Genomic DNA, 27,389 nt, shown 5'->3' on the forward strand with positions numbered 1-27,389 from the left:
TCTCTCCCAGATCAGCAAGAAACAGCCTGCCTCCCCAATGTCTTCATATAGAAACTCCTTTTGATCTTGTCTGAATGAGACAGTCATAGACGTTATTGTTGGCTACATAATACCTTCAAAGCAGTGAGGGGTTGGGAAGCAGTGACTCAAAAGGATGCTCTCCTTTCTTCCTGGGAGGCAACTGTGGGATACTGCAGTTTCGGAGGAGGGTTGTAAGTAGAACTGGCCAGAGGACAACAATTCCATTTCAGCACAACTTTTGAGGTTTCAAAATTTATTTTTATTCCACATTGAACTGAACCAAACCCTTTTGAATGTGTTTTGCAAAAGGAAATTGTGTCACAAAGCTCAGGATTTTAATTCAGGTCTCTCTCTAGAGGTGACCAGAGAGTCCACTCTGGACCTCCTGAGCCTTCCTGTCAAAATCTTCTCTTAATTCAGTCCATCTGCATGGAGAGATTTGGCTTTAACAAAACAGCTGTTTGGGGGGAAAAAGTTCTGGTCGAAAAAGTTCCAGCTAGCTCTATTTATAAAGCACCAAGCTGAGTAGGAGATGATAGAGACAACCTGGAATGGCCCCTGTAAGCCTACATCTGTGCTTGGAACTAGGAATGAGATTCCTAACTTGTGTAGACATACTCGTGCTAGCACTCATTGATCTAGCACATTAAAAATAGCAGCTTAGCCATGGTAGCATGGGTAGCAGTGGCATGGGCTAGCCATCCCGAGGACGTGCCCATTGGGGCCAGTCAAGATTGTACTCGTGGTGGCTAGCCCATGCTGCTGATGCAGCTGCCCCTGCTATTGTGACTACACTATTTTTAGCATGCTAACACAATGAGAGCTACCGTGAGTGTCTTCCCTCAGACTGGGACTCACACTCCTATCCTAAGAGAACACTCTGACTTGCTGATTCTTTTAAAAGTCAAACATCTGGAAGAGCCAGTTAGCATCAATTATGTAGGCTTTCAAATGGCTTTTGAATAAAGTCCCTTGCAGAAGGTGACTAAGGAAATTTGGTAACCACAAAGTGAGAGGTAAAATCCTGGGATGAATTAAAAACTTGGTTAGAAGGTAGGAAACAAAGAGTAGGAATAACTGACAGTTTCCTTTGGCACCATCTCTTTTACTTTGTTTATCAAGGAGACTTTCATGATGCTTCCAAGGAACGTTTAGTCTGTTTCCTTTGATGCAATTTGCCATTTGATTCTATTTTATAGTAGGGAGGCCTGAATGGAAAGTGATGATTCCCCCTTGGTAGAAGCTGCTGTCAGATAGCAAAAGAGGATACCTGAAATGACATAAGATCCATGATTGTTCACTTTTAGTTTTCTGATTTTAGATCATCAAATGGTATGGCCCCAATGGTCAGGTAGTGTAAATCAGTACAGCTCCACTGAAGTTCATTGTACCAGCGGAGGACCAGGACAATGATTTTCTTAAATGAACATCAGAAACTCCTGTCACCAGTAAATGCCCAAGCAGTTTGCACCTGTGTTTATTATAGCCTTTTTAATAGATGATTTAATTACAGTATCCTTTAACCAAAGCACCAGATTTAAATGCCTTGGAATGTCTGGGCAAATTCAAATTCAGATTCGGATTCTTCATTTCAGCCCTTCTTGGTTGCATCTCTCTGCAAGCTCCTCCTTGGGCCTCTCATTCTGAGCATTATTGTCAAATTATTATATTTATATAGTATATAAATATTAATATAATATATTATATTATTATATGTCACACTGGGCTCAAAGCCACTGTCTGCATTGCTGGGATGAAAAGGGACCTCACGCAGCAGTGAGAACCCCTGTCAGAATTCTGAGTAGTTCAGTCGATGTTTGTGTTTCTTGAGAAGTGGGAACTCAGCCATCTTATGCATAGGACAGCTCTGTTGGCTGTGTGTCTCTAGTCCTCACTCTGCCTATCCTTTTTTGTGGATTGGCTTTATACAGAGACACAAGGGTAGGAGTGTGGGGAAAGCTCTTTGTACCTTCTGTCCAAGCCTTGTGCACTGCTTGGATGCAGAGAGGAGGACTGGTGCACAGGAGATGGGACAGTTTGCCCATCTGATATAAGTCAGTGCAGTGATTTGTGCAGCTTTGCCTGGATCTGGCCTACAAGCAATAACTTTATTGTTACATCATGGGTCAGATCTTTATTTTCTAAAGATCCTACATAAAGAAGTGCAATAAAACCCATTTTGCAAACTTTCCTCTGCCCAGTGCTTTGGGTTCTATACTCTATCCAGCTCCAAATAACACATGCTAACTCCTTGCCTTTTGTTTTTAAGTTAGGACAGCACCACAGGGCACATATTAACACACATTAATGAATGGATTATGGGCGTGTCAGAGCTTCCAGTGATGAATTTAGGCCCATTAAAGACTAGGCATTGATTGCACTGGAGACTGTAGCTCACTGTTTAATCCCTAGCAGGTGGGCACTGATGCAGGCTTCACCATCTTGCATCAGCAGTGAACCTCAAATGTGATCTCTCGAGGGAGGAGGGTAATTCATTTGCCATGTTTACTTTATCCTTGACTCCTTTTTAGAAGGAGTTTTCTAACTGTGCTGAATTGTTCCAACTTAAGAGAGGCAAATATGTGATGTGGCTCGCGTTCTTGGAGGATTCCATAACAATTGCTATGTGTGTTTGACCTTCAGCCAGTTTTTTAAGCCAAGTCTCCATAGCCAACAAATGAGTCTGTGTTATGAGCTCTGTTAGATTAACTGTAGCCTCCTTGGTGGATTTTCACTGTCAGGGCATATCCAATAGATAATGCATTTCCCTCCACCCTCCTTAATTTCTGTTCACCCAAAAGCACTGTTTGACTCTTATGAAGCAAACCGTGACTTTTACAAAATAAAATGTAATAATGAAGATGAAAGCAGATAAAATCAGGATAAATCTGAAATCGAGACATTTAGTGACATTCCTGATTATTTGGGGCTAGGCAAGTCTTAATGTAATTTGGAAAACCCTAGTTTTTCTTTTGAAATGTCTGTTGCTAATCAGTGCTAATAAGATAAATGATGGACAGAAACATGGAGCTGTCTTGTCTTGTCTGTCTGCCTATCACTCAAACATTCATTCTTTTATTTTGGAGATAGGGTCTAGGCAATTTTTTTTGCAACCCCACCATCCTCTCTTTCCTTCACCAAAAACAAACAAACAGAACAAAGTTAATTTTTGGTTTAATATTGGATTAAATTCTTTGATTTTTTTGGTTCAAATCTGCAACACAAAAATCACACACATTTGTTAGCAAGACATAGTTGAAAATTTCAATATCACCTGAAACTTTAGGTTTTTCTCTTAGAAGCCATTTTCTCTTTCCTCTTTTATCCTGTATTAAAGCTACATGTTCCTGTTATTTGTTTAAACTGCATTTTTCCTTTGTTGTAGCTGCATTCTCTCCACGGGTCCAGTCTTGCTTCTCTCTCTTCCCAACTAAGGCTCAAGAGTATGCAGATGGGTTTATATTGGTTCTGCACTCCATCAGAAAAGGGGTTGAGACAGGATCTCACTATGCCATGCTCTCCACCATCCAACCAGTGAGCATCACTTGGAACCTACAGGCAGGGGCATGTGCAGGAATTTAATTCTTACTGCTTTTGTGGAAGCACCGGTGGGGGACGCAGAACTCCTCTCGTGGGCCCCAGGATGAGTGGGGAAAGAGCTACCTTCTCAAGCCCAATTCCTCCTGCTTCTGGGCTGTGTCAGAGATAACAAGGAGCTCCGCCTGTTCTGGGCCTGCAGTGGGGAGCACGAAACTCCTTCAGCCCCAGGGCTCTCTCCGCTGCAGCCCTGGAGGAGAGGTTCTCTCTCTGCCGCAACCCAGGAGCAGGAGTTCTGTGCCTCTCACTGGGGCCTTGGGGATAGAGGAGTTCTGCATCCCCTTCTGACTATTGGGAGGCCCGTGCCTCTGTTTGCCCTCCCTCCCCAGGCACACCCCTGGGTAGATCTAGGGGAAGAATAGGACAGGGCTGACATGGATGTTTCTTTAGCATAACAGCCCTTTCTTGGCTAAAGGAGCACTATGTGTTGATGCCCTGACCCTTCCCCAACCTGAAGCTTGGGACAGGACATAGGCTGTATGGAGACCATTATATAATTAATTATGTAATTATTTGTGTTCTCATAGTCCCCAGAGGCCTCATCAGGATAGGGATTCCATTGTGCTAGGTACTGTATAGCATACAGAAGAATGTACCACCTGTAAGTGCATACAATCTGACTTCCACACTTGTAGAGCTGTGGTCGAAGGGCCTGATCTAAAGCACTTTGAAGTCAGTGGAAGGACTGCCATTGACTTCAGTGAGCAATGAAGCAGCCCCTCAGCAGAGATCCTGGCAAAGCTTGCTTCAACCCTAGTCCATTTGCCTTGAAGACTCTAAGAGGAGAAGTGGAAGCTAAACCAGTTTACTTTCCTCTTGCTTCCTTTCCCTTCTCTTGAGTGACTTTGCTGCTCTTTTCTCTCAGGTTCCACAATAATACCACAGTAAGCGGTTGCCATTTGTTTTGCTGGCATTATGTATGCTTGTCTGTTGCTTGCATGTGCCAAATTCTTAGCACCCATACCAGATTACTTATGAGGTAGAAGAGATACTTTAGTACAAAGATATTGAAAATTTGCAATTTTAATTTTCTCTGTTAGCTAATAGCACCATATCGGACTACCAAAATGAACTACCTACAGAAAATCAGTTTATTGCCATACCAGTGCCTATAGGATCATTGTTTTCGTTGAACAAGGTTATATAGCCTTAGGAGATTAGGCTCTATTTCTCCACCTTGTGGAAGGAACTAAGCATTTCAGAACAAATTTGCTGGCAAAACAGGTGCAGTGTGTATGTAGGGGCACGCAACACAAAAAAATCAGAGGAGGTGCCCTGAAATGAGTGTGGGATTCATTTATTTACGTTACATGTTTTCCATAACTTCAGTTTCAAGATCCAGAGGGAGTAACAGGAAGAAATTAACTGAAATGTATGTACGCTGGCTGTTAGGAGAAAAGACCTGCAGTAGCTTAGAGGGGTGCCCCTCTATCTCTTTTAGTATCCCAGGATGGTGATACTCTGCAATATCTTGTGCTAAATCCAGATACACTTTTCCAGATTCCCTTTAAAATTCAGTTTCCTTAAAGCAACTACAGTTGTTCAGGAACTTTCCATTTCAGTGATTTCACTGTTGCGCCCAATGACATTTCACTCTTATCTTGTCCTTCACTTATTTGTTTGTTAAAATCTTCTGGGGGTAGAGAATGTCTCTTTGTTAAGTTTGTGTTCAGTGCCCAGCAGAATGGGGCTCTGATCCCTCATCAGGGCCTCAAGGTGTGACTACTATTCAATTAACTACTACTACTAATGAAATCACGGTATTTCATATAGCAGATAGAAAGGTCTAAAGTGTCTCCTTGGCTTAAAATTCAAAGGAGTGGCCAATATAGCATTTAAGATTACCACATAATTTATTATGAAAGTATTTCCTTATTGCAGCATCACAGAAAGGAGAGAGATATCCTTTTCCTTCATAGTTCCCTTCCGGCTCAGTTCTGTCACCTTCACTCACATTGCGTGTATCATCTACTTCTTGAATAGAAAAGCCGTCAGGATTTGGCTCAGTAGGAGTCCTGACTGGGCAAGGACTTCGAGATTTGACCCATTCACTTCAATGATTTTTTGCTTGAGTTAAGGACTGAGTCAAAATGGTGTAAAGACTTCAGAGTATATCCCCATATGGAACTGCTTGAATTGTTCATTTCAGATAAGATTTGTTGCAGATGTAGTCCATGTTTCTGTTCACAAGGCACTGATGAGCCAATCCTTATTTTTGCAGACATATTGTTTAAGCCCTTAGCGTATTGGTAATGTAGTCTCCACAGAATGTGCTATTCAAAGGGAAATCAACTGCACACCCACCGTTACCTTAGTCAGGGAGTTATTTCATGGAAATCAGCTGAGAATATTTTATTTTAGAGTGAAGGCTCCATTTGATTTGAATTCATTTATTTATGAGTTAAAGGTTTTGAGGTTCTTCCGGAACCGTATGTGTTCTTTGGGTCAGGGTCTGCTTTTGTTTACACTCATGTTAATCTAGAATATGTGTATTTTGTGCATTGTCTTCAGTGGGATCACTCCAGATTTATACTGGTGTAACTAAGAGAAGTATTGGCTCTTGTATATACACGTTTGGAACCAGATCCTCCGCTATTCTAATTTATGCCAGCTCAGAGGATCTGGCCCTTTAATTCTTAGACCCTAGAGGCAGGTTTAACATGAAGAGTCCATAGTGCTGCTAAAAGATGTGGGAATGGAAATGCAGTCTGTTTTTGTAAGCATTTGTGCTCTTCTTTGTCTTTACCTGCCTTGCCTCTTCCCCATACCAAAGCAAGGAATAGTTTCACTGTACAAGTAAATCAAGATTTGACAATGGCTAATAGATCCCCCTTCACAGTCAAAAAGCTGTCAGCAGCAATCCAACTAGCCATGGGGCACTGGGTGAAACCAATGACAGCTGTGTGTGGTTGTATTCCTTTGTGGGCTACAAAGAGAGAAATGTTCAGGATTGTTAATGACCAAACAGTTGGACACATAAATAAAAAGTAAATCCTGAGGCCATTATTCAAGAGCTCATTACGAAAAGAAAAATGCTCTAAAACCCTGGAAGCAAAGCATTCCTTTGGCCTTGGGTCAGAGGAGAAAGAGAAACATTGCAAGCTTCTTCCATATTTTGCTGTCCTTGATTTAGCAGTTTGCATGGAAGGACACACACACACACACACACACTCACACACACACAAAACTTCTACTTCTTAGATGTTAGTTCATGATTTATTAGGTGTCCAAATGCAAACCCGAGAGCCAGAAGATATATAGAAAACAGTCCTCAAATGGTCAGTCCAGATTTCCTGCTAGGCATAAAGGCTGTTATATTCATTAGGGAATCGAACAAAGAGAAACATTACAAGTTTCCAAAAACATGTCTGATCTGAAAGCTGTAAAGTGGAGCTTAAGAAATTCCAAAATGTGTGATTTGTTTAACATTTGTGTTACCTGCATGACATTGTGTAATCTCAGTGACACACTTTAGGCTGATAACTCTAAAGATCAAACTGACCACTTAGCCTCATGCTGGTTTTCCCATCCAGCGCTAATTATGTTGTTTGTCTTTGTAGAACTTTTATGCTCTTGGCATTCAAATGCCTTTTCCACTTGTGGCCCCTTTTCCACTTGTGGAGGAATGATACTTAAGCAAGAAGGCATGAGGCTGGGTTGTTTTTATTTCCATGTTTGTTCCTTCTGTGCCTTCACCTATTTGCCAGAGGTTGACAGTAGTTTCTCAGAAATGCCAGAAGAATTCCCATTACCTCAGTTGACAAGCATTGAAAGACAATTATATCCCTTGTTTTCCTCACACACATGTTTGTTTTGAGGTTTATATAGATAATGTCTGTAAAATGCTTTGACATCTTTGGATAAAAGATGATATAGAAGTGTAATGTGCGAAAAAGTACATTTTTAAAATCAGCATAGCTCCATGAAACAGCCGAGGACCTGGCTGTATTGCCCCATACACACAGACACTGCAGATGAACTATTTTGATTTGTGTATGGCCAGGATTTCACTCTGCAGTTGTCAGTGGACAAAGAACCCGGGACCTTTGTCATGAAAAACACAGGTCTTCACCACCTGAGCTAAAAGAGAGAGTTCTTAACATTCAGAAAGAAGTAGGCTTTTATAGTCAAGGGGAAAACTTACTGGAGGGACACATGATCATATGTCCTAGGCCACCATATGGCAATCTTCCTCTAAAGAGACAAGGTGAATAACATCTTTTACTGGACCAACTTCTATTGGTGAGAGAGACAAGCTTTTGAGACACACAGAGCTCTTCTTCTGACCAATAGAAGTTGGTCCAGTAAAAGCTATTACCTTGCGTACCTTGTCTTTTTCATATCTTGGGACCAACAAAACTACAACTACTCTCCACACAATCTTCCTCTAATTCATTTTTATACTTATGTGCATCTCTAAAATTCCTAACAAACAGGTCAGCAACCTCAGTTCTCATGGATGAACTCTGTTAGGGCCTTGGGCTTTGATCTCATCAGATCTTGCCTCTGACCATTGTTGGGTCTGATTGGTTCTTTTATGGGAAACATCAAACAAAAAAAACAAGGAAGAGGGGCTGGAAAATGAGTAGATGGAACTCTTTCCTCTGAACTAGTGTCCTAGCATGTTTCTCATGGGTGGGTTTTGGAGGTCCTCCCGGTGAGAAGTAAAATTTGCAACTACGAAATATCCTGTGGCACTTATCACAACAGTAGGTTGCTCTGCCCTGACAGAGGTGGTTGTATTTAGTAATAGATGTTGTCATGATTATTTCAGCACTTTTGGATTCTTTGGAATGAAAGACCATACATAAATGTAAGATTATTGCTATTTCATGATGAGTATTTTGGACAGTTCCCTACTATGACCCATGAAACTTTCTCTGGTATTAAAATTGATAACACCCCGCCACCATTCACCATAAAGAAAATAAGGCAAAATTTATTTGAACAGCATCAATTATTATAATTCTTGGTTCAGTAAAACAATCTATTGTGATTGTCTATTATTTCTCAAGGAGAGATATGGTATTGGCTACAGAGACATAGCTCAGTGCTCTAAAGTGCTGAGCACCCTTAACTCCCACTTCATGTCAAAGGAAGTTAAAATTCTCAGCCTTTCATAGGTGGCACTCAACACCTTGCAGGATCTGAAACATAGTATGTATATACTTTATCTCAGACTGACTACTGACTCTATGAAAGAATAACATCATTCAGCTAGCAAATAAGATTGGGGAGAGATGGGCAAGAGCTCATTTAAACATTTGCTAATTATATGGTTAGCTGAAGCCTGCAGTCCTTAATCCTGAATCTGTGTGCTGTCACACCTCATCAGCTCTTCAGTCAGAGAGCTGAGGGAAAAAGCACCAGGTTCCACTGGAGATTTTGATTCTTCAAACTCATTTTACTTTGTGAGTCTGTGCTGTTGCTCAAAGATTGAATGTCACAATGCAGCAACCTGCAGAATCACTGCATTTCCTTAGGGAAAATGTGGAGAGAAAACATTTATTGACCCACTACACTGTTATCTGCTAGAATTGTCCTGGATCCCATAAACACACAGATCCTTTTCTCATTTAACTTTAAAGTCTTAGATAATCCCATGATATAGTTTTCATGATTCATAAAATATTTCTGTAACTGGCATATAATATCCATTGCACTTTCCTTGGAAATCTCCTAATTATATACTGATGCCAGGGGTGAAAGTAACTTACAGGACTTACCAGTACTGCCGGAGTCCTGCGGGGGCGTGGTCTCATCTGGAAGAGGGGTGGTATCTCAAGATTTAAAGGCCCTCGGGCACCAGCTGTGGCTGGGAGGCCAAGAGCCTTCAAATCAGCCAGGGGCTCCCAGCTGAAGAGGTGGCTGGGAGCCACCCAGGGCTCAGGGGCAAATTTAAGGGCCTGGGGCTCCGGCCACCGGGGGTAAACCCTAGCTTTGTGTGGCTGGGGCAGGGATTTAAAGGGCCCAGAGCTCCTGCCTCTGATGGGGAGCCCTGAGCCCTTTAAATCCTGGCCCCTGCCCGGTCGCCAGAGCCATGGCCAGGATTCAAAGGGCTCTGGGCTCCCGCAACGGCAGGGAGCTCTGATCCATTTCAGTCCCTGCCGTGGAAGCCGGTGTGGTCCAGCATGGCATACTGGCTCTTGCCAGTACGCCGTACGGGACCAGACTGGCTTACTTTCACCTCTGACTGATGCAATATATTTTTGTTATTGGACAAACTTTCCTTTAAACTTTAACCAACTTTTTCTCTGCTTGGGAAAGTTCTCTACCTATGATGTAGAGAAAACACAGCCTTCTCTTTGATGATTATGATAATTAACTACTAACTTGTTCTTAAAGAGTAGCTGCCATTCATAATCTTAAAGTGCTTTATAAATTTCAGTGAATTAAGCATCAGTCCACTCCTGCCAGCTAAATATTATTATCCTCATTTTATAGATGGGGGAACTGAGGCACAGAGAGGATAAATCACAGAAACAATCAGTGGAACAGCCGGAAATCAAACAAGAATCCTGGTCCCCAGTCCTGAGTTTTAACTACAGTGCTATTATTCAATCCTTATTTAATGTCGCCATGAATGCTGGATGAACCGTAACATGGAATGAGTAAAAATGTAAAAGGAAAGTCTAAAGTTTCTTTGTAGCCCATTTTTGTTCTACTGTCCCTTGTCAGGCACACTTCATTTGCCCAATATCCTTGTTACAAATCAGTAGAAACCACTAATCTGTTTTATAGACTAAGGGGGCCCTCTGGAACTAGACTATTACTAACACTGCCCTTTGTATTATTTTGAACAATGCCCATTGTAATTGATGCCATTCCCTATAATATATATTAAATTCTCTTTACCTCTAAAAACTAGTAGCTCCACAATATAAAAAAGGCTAATGTCACAAGGTGAGATTTAAGTAGGAGTGCACAAAACTTGCAGTTTTGTTTGACTGAGCCAGAAGCAAATGAGCCCCTTCTGGTTAGCTCCTGGGTTGGTTTGATTAAATTCTAGAGCATTTTAAGGTTATTATTTATATGGTGCCATAGATGGTCACTTTTAGCCCTGTGTAATCACCTCTGGAGTAGCCCAGGGACTGAATTATGTCTCATGATTAATAGGAATTGGGTGTCCAAAATCTTCATGTAATGTTGGAAACCTCAGTCCAAGAGAAACAGGAAGAATCCTATTTTGTTGAAACTTCATCACTTCTGAAGCAGCTAGTTTCCTTGATGTCTGAGTTGCTAGTGAATTTTAAAAACCCTTGTTAACTTAAAGTGACATATTTTCAGGGACTTGCATTGCTACTGTCTCTATCCATTTACTCTTTTTCACTTAATTTGACTTGGGAACTATATTAAAGATGAAAATGGAGGTTTACTTTCCTTTTGCTTTCATAGCTGTCAATAAGAAATGACACAATTACTCAAGTGACAATTAAGTGGCAGCTGATATCACTATAAAAAATTCTAATCTATTTCAGCATTGAAAGATGAAGGATAATTCCACTGAGAATTCTGTTTATTCATTAACAGATCAGGTGCAACGAACACACGTGTAATACATTATGCCTCACATTACTTCAGTAATCCAATAGAAATTAAAACAAAAAGAATGCTTGTCTTCATTTGTATTCAGTCCTGGGTTGTCAGAGCACAACAGTGTCAGTTACGTAATAGAATTTAGCTCAAGTATCTGCTCACAGATATGGAAAATAATGGCGCTCATAACATTGTAGCTGCTGACCTCCCTAACAAAATGTTACTCTGAAGACAAGGAAAAGAAATGACAAACATGTTGACTGTAGTATAACAAGAAAGGAGTGCGTGCATTGAAGATAACATGATGTCAAGGTATTTTTCCTCCAGTTTGAACTTTAGCGTCCAAAAGTGGGGACCTGCATGTACCCTTCTAAGCTTAATTCCTAGCTTAGACCTGATAGCGGTGCCACCTGCCAAAATATAATGTTTGGCACACTTTCTGTTCCCCAAAAATCTTCCCTGGGGAACCCAAGACCCAAACCCCTTGGGTCTTAAAACAAGGAGAAATAAACCATCCCCCCTCCTTTCTCCCTCCCAGACTTCCCCCTCCCTGGGCTACCCTGAGAGACTACACTGACCCAAACTCCTTGGATCTTAAAACAGAGAGGAATTAACCTTCCCCCCACCTCCTTTCCCCCCACCAATCCCTGGTGAGTTCAGACCAAATCCCCTTGGGTCTTAAACAAGAAAAAAAAATCAATCAGGTTCTTAAAAAAGAAAGCTTTTAATAAAAGAAGAAAAAGTAAAAATTATCTCTGTAAACTCAGGATGGAAAATGTTTGCAGGGTATTCAGATCATATAGACTAGAGGGACTTCCCCCGACTCCCCAGCCTGAAATTCAAGTTACAGCAAACAGAGGTAAAAGTCCTTCCAGCAAAATACACATTCACAAGTTAAGAAAACAAACATAAGACTAATCCACCTTTGCTAGCTAGTACTTACTATTTTGAACATGAGAGACTGTTTCCGAAAGATTGGAGAAACCTGGGGTGCACGTCTGCCTCTTAGTCCCAAGAGCGAACAACGAACAAAACAAACAACACAAAGACTTCCCTCCACCGAGATTTGAAAGTATCTTGTCCCCCAATTGGTCCTTTGGTCAGGTGTCAGCCAGGTTTACTGAGCTTCTTAACCCTTTACAGGTAAAAGAGACATTAACCCTTAACTATCTGTTTATGACACATGACTTTGAAAATATGGTTTCTAAGGGCTGACTGGATATTTCAGAATTCTGAGATTCGACCCCCCCCCACACACTTTATGCTTAGCCTCTCTTCTCTCATCAAGTCTGGTGGACTATTTTCACCCCCACCTGCAACTTACAGGCCTGAGAACAGTGCAGGCTCTTGAAAGTGGGTGGGTGAAATTGACATGTAAAGGGGTGATCCAGCACTGGGTAAAATTGATAACGTAACTGCTTAGAATCAGGATAATTGGCATCTACCTGTCCTGAGGAGCCATTAGTGGTACAGTGTCTTTGTTTACCAGAAAGTATTGGAGAAATGAAACCCTGTGAAAATTTTGCCCCTGTGAAATCAAGCAATGAATGTATATCCGTGGGAACTATTTTATTCATGGCAGCATTACAGTGTGTACGGGATATTTTCCAGATACTGTAAATTAAATGTGTGTGTATGTTAGTTCTAACCAAAACAAAGTAAAATAAAATAAAACCAAAACTAATTAATAATAACCTATACTGAGAGACTAATTACTATAGAACTGTCATAGAGAGAAGAAAGCAATGGCCCTATTATTTTGTGGAAACCTCTGGCAGAAAGGCAAGTAACAAGCAATAGTTCTTTTTCCAATTTAGCTATGTCATTCCAGTCAATAATAGCTGCAGGAATGAATGTATATATTAGCAGCAGCTGAAAGTTCTCTGTAAGTCATTTGTGCAGATAGATTTCCAGATGCCTAGAGCTGGCATAGGCTAAGAGACTTGGAAACTGCAAGCTCTTCCCACTAGAGGTGTGCCCGGGCTGCATAGTCTGAATCAGGAGCTGAACTTGCCAGAAGTTTTGATAATGTTGAGCTCAAGAATGTTGGAGTCAGCACTATCTCTACTTCCTTTGTGTATGGCATGTCATGAAGCTAACTATCATTTCTCCAGATTTAGAGGTGAGAACACAATGTTATTTATATATGTGCTGTAACTGATCATGTAAGTAAATTATAGATCATATAAATGATGGACTAATAGCATTTCCTCTGGCATAGTTACTGCAGACAGGTGATGTCAACATGCCTGACTGCTCTTATTCCACTTCTGGGCCTGCCTTATACAGAGAGTGTCAGCTATATCAAATTCCATCTTACTGGGTGGTGATTTTTTGAGACCTCTTAAATGAGGCCAGCGAACTCATTTTTCTGTAACCTAGCACAGAGTCCAAACTCAGTGTTTCAAAACTGAAAGGCCAATAGTAATTTCTTTCACTTGTATAGATCTGAAAGATCTACACATACATTAACTAATTACATTTCACAATGCTTCTCTGTGGTAGTTAATAAATATGGAGAGATTTCTTCGTCACAAATGAAATGCAGCCCTCTCTTGAGTGGAACACAACAGTTTCGGACAGAAGGTGTATCCAGTTGAAAGTGCTGTCTCGGGCAGCAATCTGACAAAGTCTGTGGGACACAATAGGCAGATGGGGGTTGATGCACATTTTGATTGTGACAAACACTGCTACCAAACACAGCAGCAAAGGAGGCATTGGAAATTCAGCCACTCTAGTCTATGTGGAGTATAAGAAGGAATTGAACTGTACTTCTCATTCATCAAATCCTAACTTCTGATTCCGAATCATTAGGGAATTACTCAAAACACAGCATTTTTTGAGGTACCTTGTTGGCAGATTCCCTTAGGGAACCAGATTCTGTTACATCTTACAGTTATGAGTTATATAACATCCAAGAAAATAGCGCAATGCAATTAACGTGTATTTTATTGCATGTTAACTTTGTGGGTTGTCATTGATGTCAAAGGGAAAAATGATTTCTTGATAGCATGGAGTGAGCCAAGCTGTTGCATAAATTAAAGTGATATCTCATTATGACTCAAAAGTAAATTAATGGGCCTTATCAGCATAGTGCATACAAACAACCTATTCAATATTCTTCTGAGAATTTAAACTTTTACTAAGTATATGCAAAAGTTTGTGTTTGGCCTCTAAATGAGGACTTTGCCATTTCGCACATGCATCCGACGAAGTGAGTATTCACCCACGAAAGCTCATGCTCCAATATGTCTGTTAGTCTATAAGGTGCCACAAGACTCTTTGCTGCTTTTGCAGATCCAGACTAACAAGGCTACCCCTCTGATTCTTGACTTTAGGAGAGAAGTTTTCACATTTCCTGCTTTTGAGATTGTGGAGGAGAAGATAGGGAGTGAAAGCCAACCTGTTGTTTAAAAGAAATAAAAGAGGGAACTTCCAGGATAGTACAACTCCTTCTCTCCTTCAGCCATATAAAGGCTGCCTTCGGTTCTTTGTATAAAAATATTGGCTACAGACTACAAAAGATCCCAGTTAAAGTTTCTGATGGAATAATATATAGGACAATTCAGAAACAGAAAATTCAGCCACCAGTTAGGGAGTTGTGCTAATTGGTTAAGTGCTCTCAAGTGTCTGGCTACATATAGGCAGGCACAGTGGTGGAACAGGTGGATTTGAAACCCAGGGAACATTCTAACATAGCCAAATATGAAAGGAGAGCTTGTGAGTGTGCCTATAATTGCAGATGTACGCAATGTCAAAGGACAGCTAGAATTAAAGATCAAAGACAATGTTGTGTCTTCCTATTTGAAAGCATATGTTGACAAATAAATGAGGCCTTTGACAGATTTTAAAATTCTAATCCTCCTTTAATACCCATCCTATCCATGAGATAGGTTTTATTTCCACTTTACAGATGGGAAATTGAGGCATAAAGAAACTCATTTTCAGCAGGGACTAGTGATTTCTGCATTCTCAGTTTTTGCCATTTCACACATCAGATGTCTTAAGGGAAGCAGATTTTCAGGGAGCGTCAACAACAGGGTCGGTTCCAAGTACCAGCATTCCAAGCAGGTGCTTGGGGCGGCAATCTGCAAGGGGCGGCAGTCAGTGTGTTTTTGCCCCCAAGCAGCACGCCGAATTGCCGCCGTGGACAGCAGGGGCAGTCCGTGTGCTGTTAGGGCGGCAAGCACATTTCCGCAGCGGCGGCAATTCGGCTGCAGCTTCTATGTTCAGCTGTCTGCGGCAGCCCAGCTTCTGTGTTCCAGCTGAAGACAGAAGCTGCCACCGAATTGCTGCCACCATGAAAATGCACGTGCCACTCTAACAGCGCATGGACTGCCCCCGCCGTCCGCGGTGGCAATTCGGCTCGCTGCTTGGGGTGGCAAAAACAGTGGAGCTGGCCCTGGTCAACAAACAAACAAAAGCCCCTTTCAGGTGTTTCAAATTGGGCAGCCAAAATCATTGGTCACTATTGAAAATTGTACTTGAATGACTTGCTGGAAATCACAGAATACCCTGTGGCAGAGCCAGCAATTAAATCAAGCTCTTCTTGGTCCCAGTCTGGTGCTTCAACCACAAGCTCATCTTTCCTCTCTGTGACAGCTTGAATAAGAATCACTGCAACTGAGATCTAGTTTCCTCATTAAAGAGAGGTTTTCATTAGCATCTAAAGAACTAGTAACCACCCCACATTCGATCATCGCCATCATTTATCTGTGTATAGCCCTTGAAAGGCAAATCTGATTGTCAAGCAGAAATCAAACATTATGTACTGGGTTAACCCCCATGATGTTTGCTGAGGTGTCCTATGAACTTTAGAAGAAATTTTACAAAAATAATTTAAGCAAATTGCAAATGAGTTCCCACATCTGGCTTGAACTCATCTATCATTCATTGTAACACGAATAAATGAAGATATTCATCACAAAGCACGCAACAGAAATTGTGTTCTCCTATTGATATAATTAAATACTCATAGAAGGCTAAATGCATAATAGCTTCCAGACCCTTTATTTCATGCCAGAATTCAATGGCTCCATACTCATCTGTTCCTAGTCAGAACCATTGTGAACCCTCTCCAGTTTCTAAACATTTATTGCTGCTGCAGTAATAATAAACATCTTGCATTTATAAAATGTAATGTTGCCTAGAATTTTTCATTTTTCAAGAATGTAGATCACACTGTGTAATGGCTCTCATATGTCCAGCATGCCCACGAACAATTTGTCTTCTGAGTGGAGTGTTAATCTGACACCTCAAGGACAGAGCTGGTTTCAAGAAGACTCAAAGGAAAGCTGGAAAGTTTTAGATTTTGCAGTAACTACTGAAATTCCAAGTGAGCTGGTGCTGGGTTTGTTCACATTCTGGATTGCATTACCTCTGATTGGCAATATTTTGTTTAAATGGGAATTATTAAAAATAAAGGTAATTTTAAACCTAATGATATGACATATATTGTTCATTTCTTTACTGGAGTTAGAGATGAGGTGGGCAAGAGTCGCTGACTCTTTGATCTGGTTGGAGAGACAAAGGGAATAAACTCATCCCAAACGCATTAACGCTGAGGTAAAGTCTCTTCTTGGGTAAAGTTTTAAATTCAAGATTCCTTCTGCAAATCAAGGTCTTTGTTTCCATGGGGGTGGGAAGAGAGGTTATTAAACTGGCTGCTCTGTGAGCACTCCCTGTGGCCTGAATAATAGAATATCAAAGTGGCTTGCAAATGGGAGTAGTATGGTCCCCATCCAATATCCATTAATATCAGCTGAGATATTTCCATTGATTTTAGAAGAGGTTTGATTGGGTTCTATGGGCCTGATTCAAAGCTCACTGAAAAACTTCTGTCAACTTCAGTGGGCCTTGAATGAAACCCCGTTGTGCCTTCATCCGCAAGGACTAGGAATCCAAAAGAAGAAAAAAGTTGTGGAATTTAAAGATACTTCATCAGATTTACCATCTAACTGGGAAAAATTAAAAATAAATAGAGAACAAAGATCTCCGAACCCTACCCACCTATTGTATTTATATATGACAAAAAAGACACACAATATAAACCAGAAGAAGGTGTTTGAAATGATATGGTTAAATTTTTGTAAAGTATTTCAAAATATTGGTTCCCTGAAATTCTTGAATATGTTGTCCAATTGTCATCAAAATGGTTGACAAAAATGTTTTGCTTACAAAAAAGCAGATTTTGTGTAAATTAAACATTTTCATAAGCATTTCAGTAAGGTTTTCAAATAGTGGCCCTGAAAATGTCACAAAAATACTTCTAAACCACCAAAAGTTTTACTCAAAAGGTTTCATAAAAGGCCGTGTTTCAATAAGAAACACCCCAAACTGTTTTCATTTGAATAATTTCAACCAGCTGTAATTTTAAATAAATGAAATGGCTAGTTTATAACTTGGAGTGCACAGCCACACACGGGAGAAAGAATCTCTTATGCCTCTGTGGACTAACCCGACCCTGGCTTTGGATGGGCAGGAGTGAGCAGGCTCTTTCATCCCCCTGGACCAGCAAGGCTAGAGAAACTTTGGTTCCACCCCCAATGTGCTTGCGCAGCTGAGCAGAGGTTGGGGTGACTACTTGGTGCTGTTTTAGACCAGGAGAAAATTACTAATCCCCTCTCACCATCACAACCAAGCAAGTGGGAAGCATGGCAGGGATTGTGCCTCAGGGTCACTCGACACTGCTGCCATTGTCATGCAGCAAACACACCAATCTTTGTTCAGGGCTATGCCTAAATAGATAAAATAGCCATAAATGATTAATATTGACGCTCCAAAAATGTTGGGTTAAAATTTTGGGGGCAATGGTTTGTCAGTTCTTATTCTAGTGAGGGACGAGTGATATTCTTGTGGTAGCAAGACCGAACTGGATTGGATTAAGTATATCCTGAGTCCCAGGAGAGAAATGGGACCAGAAGGAGCATACAGGCCATCCTAAACACTGAATAGTTCATTCTTTTGGGCTATCAGATTCCCTTTCCATGGAGAGGAATTCATAGAGACTGCATTGGGTGGTTTCAGTGTCCCCCTGGGTGACTACTCATGTAGTTTGTTCACATTTTTCTCCCTGATTTTTGGGTGAGATTAGAAGTAAGGGGGAGTGAGAATTACGTCCTTTTCATGGATCAAGCTGCATATTCCTCTACTTGTATCAGTTCTTCTTTTCTCCTGTGCCCTACTGGTTCAGTTCTCTGTACAACATGTATTATATAAAAAGCAACAAAGAGTCCTGTGGCACCTTAAAGACCAGCAGATGCATTGGAGCATAAGTTTTCGTGGGTAAATATCCACTTCGTCAGACGCATGTGGTGGAAATTTCCAGAGGCCGGTATAAATATGCAGGCAAGAATCAGTCTGTTAGTCTATAAGGTACCACAAGACTCTTTGTTGCTTTTTACAGATCCAGACTAACACGGCTATCCCTCTGTGTTTTATAGTGAATGGCAAAGATTCTGGGGGTAGCACAACCAAACTAGGTCGGACCCTCTTGGGTCACTTTGAAGGACTTGTTTTCATGCTTCTCCATGGATATTAATGGAACCAGAGGTCTTTGTGGGAAAATGTTATTTTTTTAGCAGTTAACTTTTGGTACCTTGGGTGTTAACCTCAGTGGAATGGCTCTTCCTAAACTTCATTCTCACATATCACATATAACAATGGTATTCAGATTACTTGTAATGTAAGGACGTGGATAGAGTACTGATGGTGGAGGTCTCATTTTGAATCAGGCTGCTTGTGGCACAATTAATATTTTAAATCTTAAATTATTTTTGTGCACAAGTTTTCTTCACTTCCGCCATAGCACACATGAAATCCTGAGCAGCAGAGCTGGTTGATGGATGTTCAGATACAATCGTGATGGTTATTTGTAGATTCATTTTAAATGTATTTTTAACATTTGATTGTTGTATGTGTGGTATATTGAGGTTTGTTTGGAATTACAAGCTGTTACTTTAAGTGTGTATGTCGAGGGGTTGGAGATTCCTGGTCCTGCAGGCAAGGGGGATCTGTAGGGACATAGGAGATCAGATTTAGTTTTAGGGAGCGGTCTGGTCTATCTGTCTGTGTTTGTCTGTCTGCCTCTTTCTGTCTCTCTCTCTTTTTGGGTTCTTGTATGTACTCTGTTCTGAATTCAAATAAATGAAGTACTACTATGTTGCAACTTTCCAGCGAGTATATTTCATATTTTGATCTAATTTGTCTCTGTCAACATAACAGTAAGTGCTTGATAAAGCGTAGGTAGATGCAGCAGTAAATCACAATGAGCTGTTGCAGTGGATCAGGCTGTATAATCAACTAAAGTTACTCTTGGTAATGAGCAAATCCAAAATAATAATTTAATTAAAAGCAAATACTACACTAGTCAAATAGTTTTTATACAGATTTTGAAAATTAGGACTCCCCTTAACTGAAATGACACATCCAGGGATATGTGAAGCATACATGTGGGTATTAATATTATTTGCATTACAGTAGTGCCTGGAGTCCCCAAGCAAGATTGTGCTTGGTGATGTACAAACACATAGTAAGAAAGAATTACTGCCTCAAAGAACTTACAGTTTAAACAGACAAGCATAAAATATTTCCATTTTACATATGGGGAACTGAGATGCAGAGTGATTAAGGTTAAATTTTTCCAAAGTCACATAGGAGCCTAACTGCCAGTTTTTAAAGTGGCAGGTGAATGAGACCAAGCTCCTAAGTCACTGTAAAAACTGGGAGTTAGGCTCCTAAGAAATTTAGGGATAGATCCACAGAGTCTTAGGCATGGAAATGCTGAACATTGCAATGCCTACCTCCTAGGTGCCGTGCCACCAGGTGGAATTACTGGAATTAGGTGACCAGGCTCCCCATACAATGCATGAGGAGAGTTAGGCTCCTCAGCATGGGATTCTCAGAACCCATCAAGATGAGCAGGGAGCTGCCTAAACTAGCCAGATGTAAAATATAGATGGAAGGGCCCAAATCCACCAAGAGATTTAGGTGCCTAAATCCCATTGCTCTGATCCTTAGGTGCCTGACTGTCAGGCTGGAGGGAGATGCCTATCTCCACTCAAGATTCTCAGACATGAAGCATCTCCTGGAATGGGGGCTGACTTGGCTTAAGGCACCTTTCTCATGAAGAACAGGAGAAAGATTTCCCAGCCCATTATAGTGAATAGCCTAGTGGTTAGGGCACTCAATGGGGATATAAGAGATCTACTTTTCAAATCCCTGCTTTGCCCCTACTCTTCCTATGTCATGTATTATACAGAAGGTCAGACTAGATGATCACAATGATTCCTCCTGGCCTTGGACTCTGTGAATATGATTTGGAGCAAGGACTTGAACTCAGGTCTTCCTGCATCCTAGGTGTGTGCCTGCTGTAGGATTTTAGATTGAATATATGGGCCCAAAACAGCTAACATAACCCAGTTATTATCGAATTTTTAAACAAGGTTCATGGCTTGGAATTCAGAGACCTTAACTCCATGGAAAATACAACATTTAAACCATTTTAAAATGTATTAAAAGTACACAAAAAGAAGGAAAAACAGGTAATGTAATATATGTAACATATTCAGTAACATGAAATGTAATGTATTAAGTAAGGTTTTCATTTAAACAACATTTCTTGACGCCTTTCTCTTTAGCTGGAGAGAGTTTTTAGAAGGAAACCTCTCTTTGTTTGAAAGTCTCTTAGCTGGCATTACAGATTACAATAACTGTCCTTTTTGGTGAAAAGAGAAGTTAGCTGAGATGGACTTGTCATAACATTTCTTCCCAGATCTGGACCTTAGCGTCCAAAATATGGGTGTTAGCATGAAAACCTCCAAGCTTAGTTACCAGCTTGGACCTGGTAATTGCTGCCACTAGCCAGGAATTATACAGTGCCTAGCTCACTGTGGTCTCTCCAAAACCTTCCCTGGGGAACCCCAAGCCTCAGATTCCTTGAGTCTCACCACAAAGGGGAATAAACCATTTCCCTTCCCCCTCCTCCCATCCAGGTGTTCCCTCCCTGGGTTCCTGGAGAGATATACAGAAGCAAGCTCCGTGAATCTAAACAAAGGGATTTCACCCTCCCTGCTTCACATCCTTGAAATACAAGCACCGAGAGATCTAACCTCTCTCCCCTCTTCCCCAGAGGGTATGCAAAGTCAGGCTTAGTAAATCTAACACAAAGAGATTTTCCCCCCTGACTTCTTCCTCCCACCAATCCCCTGGTGAGCTGCAGACTCAATTCCCTGGAGTCCCCACTGAAGAAAAACTCCAACAGGTCTTAAAAAGAAAGCTTTATATAAAAAGAATGAAAAAGGACATAAAATGGTCTCTGGATTAAGGTGACAATATACAGGGTCAATTGCTTAAAGGAAAAAAATGAATAAACAGCCTTATCCAAAAAGAATACAATTTAACACATTCCAGCAACTACCCACATATAAATACAAAAAAAAAAAAACCTATTGTCTTACTATCCTTGTACTTACAACTTGGAAACAGAAGATTAGAAAGCCTGGAGATTCCTGTGGTCACTCTCAGAGCTGAGAAAAAGAACAGACCAAGAACAAAGGACTCACACCCAAAACTTCCCTCCACCTAGATTTGAAAAAGTCTTGTTTCCTGATTGGTCCTCTGGTCAGGTGTTTGGTTCCCTGTGTTAACCCTTTACAGGTAAAAGAATATTAACCCTTAGCTATCTGTTTATGACAGGACTGGAGCTGCTGTTGTTGCTGTTTTAAAGTCTGATCCCATTTCCTAAAAAGAGAAAACAAGATAAACATCCCAAAGGGCAAAGAAAAGAATTGGAAAGATAGAACATGCTATCTCTGTGTTTGGTGAGGACTTTCCCGTGGTGCCTCACTGCTGGAGAAACACAGGCATAGCACAGGGTTTTATCAGCCACTCTGAGATCTGGCAAACTTAAAAGAGCATGGGGCTATTTCTGGCATTGCTTTCAACTGCTCTTTCTGGTCCCAGGTTTACAGCAATTTTGCAAAGTATGTAGTCTTGGCCAGCTAAACCAAACTCTTTGACCATAGAAAAAAAGAAGAAATAAAATAGAGAAGGAGAAAGCACACATGGCATGTGGTGGGGCAAGAGACAAAGGCTTACATCCCAGGTGTGGCTGGGATTCAGCTGGAGCTGATGGAAATCATCTGGCGTCGTCTTCCTGGTTTGATCTAGTCAGGACAACTTTCAGGATTGTAATGAAGAAGGACCGGGTCTCAGGAGACAGTGGAGGTGGTGGTGATGGTGAAGCTCTCTCCAGTATCCAGTTTTTCTCCCAAAGTCTCTTTTGTTAAGAAAGCACAAAGGCAATGGTGGCAGAATATCCCCATCCCCTCATTATTTTGGCCACCAATTAGGCCTAGTTTGCAACATGCCAATTTTGGTTCACTGATTTCTGGTTCCATTCTTGTTTACCATGCATGATCTTAACACAGTCTCTGAGTTATATTAATAGCTCTTTTTATTTGGACTAATTCATTCTTTCTGTCTCGTTTTTGCATTTTTTTCTCATTAATATTTATGGCTGTAAGTTACTGAGTCATCTTATGAACTTTCAGGTACTTTTTACAGCTTAGCTCACAATTAGGGTAAATTTGTCGGCCCAGCTATCATGACATGCCCTATTCATCAGGCTTTTGGATATTCTGGAATGGGTCCTGCATAACCTCTTCTGTTAGAGCTGTTCCACTTTGTATAATTAAATATTAATTGGGCCTGAGACAGTAAGGAATTGACTCTATAGCCCAGTGATTAGGGCACTCACCTGGGCTGTGAGAGAGTTAGGTTCAAGTCCCTGTTCCATAAATGTTTGTTTAATTAGTTGTACTAAGTGGAACAGCTCCAACAGGAGAAATTGAGATATAATATTCTAGAATACTCAAGAGCCTAGTGGTTAAGGTAGTGCCCTGTGAAGTAGGAGTCTTGTTTTCAAATCACTGCTCCACATCAGGAAGAGCAGAGATTTCAATTTGGTTCTTCCACATCCCAATGACTGTCCTAACCATTTGGCCATTAGGTTCACTAGGGAACACACACACACCAGCCAGTCCCCAACATCTTCAATTTTCTCACGCCAGCTGCCTTCTGTGAGGGGCCTGAACCAGTAGGCATGCTCAGCGCACATCAGCTGAATTACAGCCCACAAGAGAGAGTGGTCGAGATCTCTTGTTTTGAGAATCCTACTCGGTCTTAGGCGTGAGTAAAGGTTCCGAGCAACTCATTCGCTGTCAGGCAGTATCTGGACTTAGGCTGCTTTGTGCCTGAACTACAGGGCTAGGCAGCATGTGAACAAGGATAGTTAGGCACCTAAGTCTTGGTCTACACTAAACAGGTCAATCCAGTCATGTCACTCCAGAATGTGAAAAACCCACATCCCTGAGCAATGCAGGTAAGCCAGCCTAACCCCTGATGTAGACAGTGCTAGGTCAATGGAGGAATTTTTCTGTTAACCTAGCTACCACCTCTTGAGAAGATGGATTACCTACGCTGAAAGGGGAATCCTTCCTGTTGGCATAGGATGTGTCCACACTGAAGTTCTACAGTGGCACAGCTGGTGCACCACTGCAGCATTTCAAGTGCACACAAGCCCTAAGTTTCTTTGTGAATCTAGCCCTTAAGAATTTCTGAAAATTTTAAATGAAGTCAGACATGAAGTCTGTGGCAGAACTAGGAATTTAACCCAGGTCTCTGGAGTCCCACTCCAGTGCTTTAATCACAAGACCATTTTTCCTTTTGATGGGTAAATGTTTACTTTTAGATAATTGCAAAACCCATTGCACAGCCTCTTTTCTGCACTTCACATTTTATTTCATTGTTGTTTTCTTGCCAAGAAAATCATTGTTGGGAGTTGAGGAAAGCATTTAATTGTTGCTCACATTTTGGCATCATGAAGGATGGGCTTCACACAGAAAATCCATCTTTTTGCCAGACATGACAGAATCCAGAATAGGAGCATTCACTTGGCTTTTGGATTTACAGTGCTTACAGCTCCTCTTAAAATGTCAGGTTGTAAAGGTAGTCTCATCTAACTGATTGCTACAAATATAGTCATTTTCTTCAGTAAAATGACAGAGGCCACACTTGATTAAAACATTTTACTATGATCTTTCCAATTTATGATATCTATTTTTCTACTTATCTAGATACCTGTTTGGCATTCTTCCTTGGAATATCTTGTATGCCTAATAGGGCTGAAATAACTATTTGTCTTGAAGTAGGAACTGTTTGCAACCATTCACACTTGGTAAAAGGTATGGAAAGCATATACAAAGCTGGGACTGATATTCTGTAAAGGTTTTGCATAAATTATTAGATAATCACAGCTCCTGGAAAGATTTCAAGTATTAGCTACTGCTTACATTCATAAAGACACCCTGTGGAATGCATGTACCCAGCAAGAGCCTGATATGATTGTCAGAGGCCTATGGAGTAATACTTACTTCAGTAGAGTAGGGGAAAACAAACATGATGATTTGGGATATCATGTACTTCAGAAATGATTGGATAAATTCTTTTCGATTATGTGATTCTCTTATCACTTAGTTAAAATCATTACATGCAAAATTTCCTCTGTTAAAACAGGCTAATCCTTGGCTCTCATCCAGGAATGCTTTGTACAGCTCTGACGGAGGGTGTGCAAAGGTGCTGGGAAGCCACCCACATGCTCCCTCAGTCTCAGGTTTGGCCTTCCCCAGGGGCCTTTTACAACAAACTGAGGTGCAGGGATGTCTTGGCCACACCCCTTTCACCCTGGTCTCACACATCTGTTCTGCCAGAGAGATGGAGGTGATTGTGTAGAAGCTTTATGCCATCTGAACACTACCTTATGCAATGATCTTCCTATGACTAGCTATACTATCTTAAGGAGTTTTCACACAGTTGTGTCCATACCATTCACTGCTATATATTTCTAGTGAGGTTTTGCCCCAAAATATACATGGGTAGGATTGGCAACTAATAATTCATTATCATCGAATCATCATTCTCATCATTGCTGCCCTTCACTACTGAGGAAGTCAGAGCATTGGAACTGTATTTCCATTTGCTTACCCAGGTTTACCTTGTGATTACTCCTTACTTACACCAGCATGAATTCAGACTCCAGCCTTTGGCATGAAAGAGGAAGGGCAGTTGTAGCCTGCCTGACATTATAACAAGCAAGCACTTTTGAGAATGAGGTTTTAAAATTAGAGATAATCCTTCCCTTCCTGATTGTGGTTTTCCACTCATCTGTTTTATAAGACACATTTTCAGGAGTCTGATGTAATGTTTGCATCTTTAAGCAAATCCTTGCAACTGTGTCTTTAAAATTAAGACCATGGGCTGAGTTTGTCCATGCTACAACACTATAAAAGTCAACGAAGTTACACTAGGGATCAATTTAGTCTGTTGGTACTAACAGTTATTAAACTGATCTTGTGATTGCAACAGCTCCTGAACCATTAGGCTATATCAAGTCAATAGCTGTATGAGACACTATCATGGTGAAATGACTATAAGAACATGGAGAAACACAGTTTCTGTTGACTAGTCTACTCAGAAGCTTGATAATGGTGAGACAGCTGATGTACCAAGACCAAAGTTTATCATGCTGACCAGTGTTTTCTCATTTGTTTTCATGTGCTCTTCCATCCTTCTGTTGGTTTCCACTTGTTGTCTCTTGTATTACACTTAAACTGTAGTGTGAAGTCTTGTTGTAGCGTTGTTGGTTCCAGGATATTAGAGAGATAAAGTGGATGAGGTAATATTTCACTTCTGTTGGTGAGAAAGAGAAGCTTTCAAGCTCACACAGAGCTCTTCTTTAGGTCTCCTTCACATAATTTGTAAGCTGTTTGGGGCAACACAATACAGTATGCATAATGATAGCTGATTTAGGAATGTTTATAATGATATAATTTGAATATATATAGTTTAAATAAGTAAAAACCACCAATACCTACAAAATGTCAGCTTGCCAATGTTAGAATATTTTATTGCTAAAACCACACACACAATTGAAACCATATGTAACTATTTATTTTGCAATATCATAATCAAAAATTGGCCAAATAAAGATTTGGAAAAGGATCAAAAGGGTCCCACATGTTCAAAACGTGTGTTCAGATTGAATATTTTATGTGATTGCTTTTTAAATCCATGAGAATTACAGAATACTATATAAAGAATCAAAGTGTGAATTGTATTCACAATACACCTGTTGTTTATATATTTGTGTAGAACTGTTATAAATTTTCTGAATTTTGAAAATTTAACATTTTGAATTTAAAGAAACAGTTTGATATTTTAACATAATTTTCTTTCTTCCCAGTTTTTCAGAGATTTAGAGAGCTAGTTGACATCTTTTTAATTTAAATTGCTTCATTACATTTCAATTTTTAGAACTGGGGTATGGGTTGGGAGGCACTTTTGAGAGAAATTTATTCTTTTTTAAAACCATCTGTTTTTTTAAGGTCACCAATATGGCAGTGTCCCAAGCAGTATTACCCCAAATTATCAAGTGGAAAAAGGAGAGAGAGAAAGAAACACTGTACTCCTCCTGCCTTTACTAAGGCATTTGCTCTATTTTACTTGCATTCTGAAGAAATTATCACCCTCAAGAGTTCCAAGCTCTCTGCACTCTAAGGGCTACCTTATTTAATGTAGACTCATTATTTTCAATTACATGCAGAAACAGCTGATGACGTAAGGTAAATTTGCAGCATGCTGCATGGGCAGTAGTGGACATAGTTCTGTATAGCGGTGTGTGTACAAAGTGTATATTATGTCCAGGAAAAGGCTCTACAAAGTCTGATTTTGGAGGGATGCTTGGTATCTGCCAGGTTAAGAAGTTTCACAACTACCCCCCAACCCCCCTCCCCACCCTGCTCTGTGCATCATTGGATCTGTTTGACCCATTACACTTTGTCACACATAAGGGCTTGAACCAAACCTGGGATCTGGAAAGCCCAGGAATTTGGGTCTAGATACGAACTTTGCAGCTGGAATGATCGAAAACCCCCAGATCCAAACACTCTGAAATTTTGGCTCTTTGTCCCTCCTCCTCATTGGAAATCTGAAAGAAAAGTAACCTCCTGGCAGATCTCTAGCTAGCTCAAATCCATCTCTGATACATCATTTGAAGTGTAATTAATCCACAGAACACCAGGATTGATGCTTGAATTTTCCTCCAGGCAGAGAGGCTGCACCAGGCCCTATATACCACTTAAACCCTTAATAGTGGGTTTAGGTGGTGTATTGGACCT

Source organism: Gopherus evgoodei, chromosome 1 (genome assembly GCF_007399415.2).
Source record: "Gopherus evgoodei ecotype Sinaloan lineage chromosome 1, rGopEvg1_v1.p, whole genome shotgun sequence".
NCBI classification, from domain to species: domain Eukaryota; kingdom Metazoa; phylum Chordata; order Testudines; family Testudinidae; genus Gopherus; species Gopherus evgoodei.